Genomic DNA, 4,781 nt, shown 5'->3' on the forward strand with positions numbered 1-4,781 from the left:
GGGAATGCTGGACGACTAGAGAAATGAAGGTTTTGGTTAAGAAAAAGAACAAAGCATATGTCAGGTACACAGCAGAGATCAAGTGAATCCTCAGAGGATTATCAAGGCAGTAGGGGAAATCAAGAGGAAAAAAAGGGGACATGAGGTAGCTTTGGCAAAGAGGGTTAAAGAGAATTCAAATGGATTTTATAAATACATTAAGGACAAAAGGGTAACTAGGGAGAGAAGAACAGACCTCAACAGTCAGCAACGAAGCCATTGTGTGTTAGCGCAGGAGTTGGGGGAGATACCAAACAAGTATTTTGAATCAGTATTTACTGAGGAGAAGGACATGGAAGATACCCAGGTGTGGGGAACCTGACATCGAAAAATAGCAATATTAGAGAGGAGGAGGTGCTGGATGTCTTAAAACGCAAAAATATGGATAAATCTCCAGGAACTGATCAGGTGTTCCGGAGAAAGCTGTGGGAATCTATAGAAATGATTGCTGGGCCTCTTTCTGATGTATCATCGATAGTCACAGGTGGGGTGCAGGAAGAGTAGAAGTTGGCGAACATGGTGCCACTACTTAAGAGAAGTTGTAAGGAAAATCCAGGGAAATAAAGCTTGGTGAGCCTGACATCGGCGGTTTGCAAGTTGTTGAAGGGAATCCTGAGGGACAGGATTTACATGTATTTGGAAGTACAAGGACTTAATACAGATAGTTAACACGATTTTCTGCACGTTAAATCATGTCTCACAATCTTGATTGAGTTTTTTTGAAAACGTAACAAATAGGCTTGATGAGAGTGGTGGAAGTAATCTTTATGGACCTGGTGTTTGACAAGGTTCCACATGGTAGACTGGTTTGCAAGCTTAGATCACACGGAGTACAAGGAGAACGAGCCATTTGGATACAGAAACTCGAAAATAGAAGACAAAGGATGGTTGTAGAGGGTTGCCTTTTAGACTGGACGCCAGTGATCAGCGGTGTGTCACAAGGATCAATGATGGGTTCACTTCTGTTTGTGATTTATATGAATGATTTGGATGTGACCACAGGTAGGACAGACAAGAAGTTTGCAGATGACACCAAAATTGGAGGTGTAGGGGTCAGCGAAGAAGGCTACGTCAGAGTACATCTTGATCATATGGGCCAATGGACTGAGGAGTGGCAGATGGAGTTCAATTTAGATGAATGTGAGATCCAACACTTTGGAAAGGTAAATAAGGTCAGGATCTGCATACTTAAGGGTAGGGTCCTGGGGATGTTGCTGAACAAAGAGGACTTGGAGTGCAGGTTCATATTTCCTTGAATGTGAAGTTGAAGGTAGACAGGATGGTGAAGAAGGCGTTTGGTATGATTTCCTTTTTTGGTCAGAGCACTGAGTATAGGAATTGAAAGGTCATGTTGCAACTGTCTAGGACATGGATTAGGCCACTTCCTGAACAATGTGTGCAATCGTGGTCTTCCTCCTATTGGATGTATGTTGTGAAATTTGAAAGAGTTCAGAAAAGATTGACAAGGATGTAGCCAGGGCTGGAGGGTTTGAGCTATGAGGAGATGATTAATAGGCTGATGGTGTTTTCCCTGGAGCATGGGAGGCTGAGAGTGATCTTACAGAAGTTAATAAAATCATGAGGGGCATAGACAGGGTAAATTGACAAAGTCTTGTACGTGAGAGAGGCAAGTCAAGAATTAGAGGAACTAAAAGGTACCTAAGGGCTAACTTTTCACACAGAGGATGGTGCATGTATGGAACAATTTGACAGAGGAAATAGTGGACTCTGGTACAATTCAATCATTTAAAAGGCAAGTGAGTAGGTATATGAATAGAAAAGGCTTCGAGGGATATGTGTCATGTGCTACCAAATAGGATTAGATTAGTTTAGGATACCTGGTCGGCATGGATGAGTTGGACTGAAGGGACAGTTTCAGTGCTGTGCATCTCTGTGACTGTATGATTCTGCCTCCGGTCATTGAGAAGCATTTACAGTGAGCTATGTGATCCCGAGAGACACAAAGCCTGAGTCAGTCAGGCATTAGAATTCTGAATTTTGAAATGGTGACTCAAATTGCCTCAAATTGTCTCGGCTTGACCTTAATGGGTGTAGAACTTAAGGTAATCCAGGAGTTAGATTCAAGTAATGAACTGTCGCCATTTTAAAACCAACCTGTGCTACCAGACTGTCCTGGAGAATGCGAGTGTTAAAGCATGGTCTTTTAATCCAGAGAAAGAAATTTAACAACTGGGCCACATTAGCCTTAAAATTGCATCTTTCTAATCATATCCTCTCTTGATCCCATAGTTACTGAATTCAGTGAAAAATGAAGAAACATTCTTAAGAAATATTTTCATTTTCTATCAGAAAGATCTTCGCAACATGATTTGTATGATTTACACTGAGTCATGTGAATTTACGTCCAATACATTATTTTCCCACGAGACTTTCCTCAATGATACTGACGTCCCTTGAAGATTCCTGTAATCATTGCAATTTGTAAAAAAAATCTTTATTAAATTTCTGTAAGGAATCCGAACTGTGTTGAAATTTAGAACTTCTGAATAAAACGCATTCATGCCAACATTTCAAAGAATTATGTATTTTGTTTCAGGCACCAGTAAAACTGTAATCCTTTGACCCATTATTAATGAAAAAATCTGTCTACCGTCTCCTTAAATTTACTCAGTGCCCCAGGATCTAACACATGTTTCACAGATTTATGACCCCTTGTGGGAAGGATATTCTGCACATCTTAGTTTTAAATCTCCTACCACTTAACCTAAAACAGTGACCTCTCATTCCACATTGCCCCACACGAAGAAAACAACCTCACTGTGTCTCTTTTGTCAATTATCAAATCAACTATCAAAGATCAAAGAACTAGCAGTTTTGGTAGATGCCTATAATGTTTCACACTGACCGTTACAACTGGGGTCTTGGTCATGTGGGATTTTACAAAGAGATTTGAGAGACAGAATATATGGGGATGGAACGAGTTTTAAGGAGCAAATGGAAGGATGCAAAAGCCATAAATATGAAAGCCCTGAATTTAGAATGATAAAAAGAAAATAACACATCCGTTGAAATAATGTTAGACATACAAAAGCTCATTGCTGGACTTTGATTGGGGCATTGATTGAAGAGCTGGGAATGTCAAAGTAATCCTCAGATAAAGCGAATCTGGAAACGAAATGGATATGTAACGCATAAGAGTGTTATGCGGGGAAGATTTTGTGTCTTATTTCAAAGGAAGTCGACTTTCTTCATTCATCAAATCCAGAGCATCTGAAATGATCAGAAAACATCAGCATGCAGTGGCAGTCCAGGAGTCATCCCATAGTTTAAAATGGAATGACCTAGAGTCTGTTAGGAAAAGGATGAAGTAGCAGAGATGAGGAGCAATACGATGATTGCCACAGATTCGTTTTTTTCCCCCCAGGAAATGTTGATTTTACAAGCATTCATTCTTTCGGGCTGTTACTGAAGTGTCAGTGAAAGGTGACTCTGATGGAACCACAACATTAAGATTTTCATGAACAGTGCTGAGGAAGTTCGACATCAAGCCGTCATTTTGCAGAAAATTATGCCTGTTTGGGGCAGCTGGGACTGGCTTGCTTGGGACCTGCTCTAAAATGAGAAATGGTGGCTAAATCCTCAAATTCTAAATGCTCAAAGATGGGACCTAGTATTGTACTGGACGCAGATGAGCAGGATTTTGTCGCTGGGAGCTGTGTGTCTCATGCTGAGTGGTCTGTCCGGTAAATGTGCTATGTCAATCATTGCTGTATCTGTTCTTTAATGTGTTAACATAATTATGTTGACCACGATTTGCATGTGAATTTATGTTGGATTTTGGTTTCATTATAATTGTATTCATTTCATATTGTGTTCTTCAGTAACTTCAAATATTTTCATTTTTTGTTGACATCTGCTTCATTTGAAACATCCGGAGTTCTCCACATTACATGATTATTTTGAATTCTGGGATTCAGTCTTTCATCCAAGGCAGTTTATCTTTCTTGCTGTCTCCTGATACCCTTTGCTCCCTTCAGCCCTAAGAACTATTTTTGTGAGTGGCACGGTGGCGCAGTGGTTAGCGCTGCTGCCTCACAGTGCTACAGAGGCAGGTTCAATTCCTGCCTCGGGCCTCGGGCAACTGGCTGTGTAGAGACACATTCTCACCGTGTCTACGTGGGCTTCCTCTGGCTCTCTCCCACACTCCAACGATGTGCAGGTGAGGTGAATTGCCTGTAGTGTAAGGGGAAAATGGTTGTTCTTTGGAGGGCTTATTGGGCCGAAGGGCCTGTTTTTACATTGCATGTAATCTAAAATCTAATCCAAAACTAACTCCATCTTGAAAACATTCAACGTGTTAATCTCACCCTCTTTCTGTGGCAGAAATTTCCAGAGGCTCAACACTCTAGGGGAAGGGTCTTCTCTTCATCTCACTCCTAAATGTCCTACTCTGCGCACTCAGAGGGTGACCACAGGTTCATAACTCTCTAACCGAAACATTCTTCTTATTCTTACCCTATCTTAGAACTTTTGAGTTTAATGTATAGTTTTAGTGAATTATATAGGTATAATATTCTTGTTAACCTCCGTGGAATGATCAAGTATGTCTCCATAGGTCAGTACTGCCACCTCAGGAGTCTGTCTGGTAAATTCTGATTATATTTCCTACGTTTCCAAAACATCCCTCATTAGATAAGGAAACCAAAACTGCACTTACTATTCCAGACGTGGTCTGACCAAAGTGCAAAATAATTGCAACACATTTTCCCTTCTGCACCAGT

The sequence above is a fragment of the Chiloscyllium plagiosum genome, unplaced genomic scaffold, assembly GCF_037043375.1.
Source record: "Chiloscyllium plagiosum isolate Xiang-an unplaced genomic scaffold, Cpla_swu_hap1 HiC_scaffold_35, whole genome shotgun sequence".
NCBI classification, from domain to species: Eukaryota; Metazoa; Chordata; class Chondrichthyes; order Orectolobiformes; family Hemiscylliidae; genus Chiloscyllium; species Chiloscyllium plagiosum.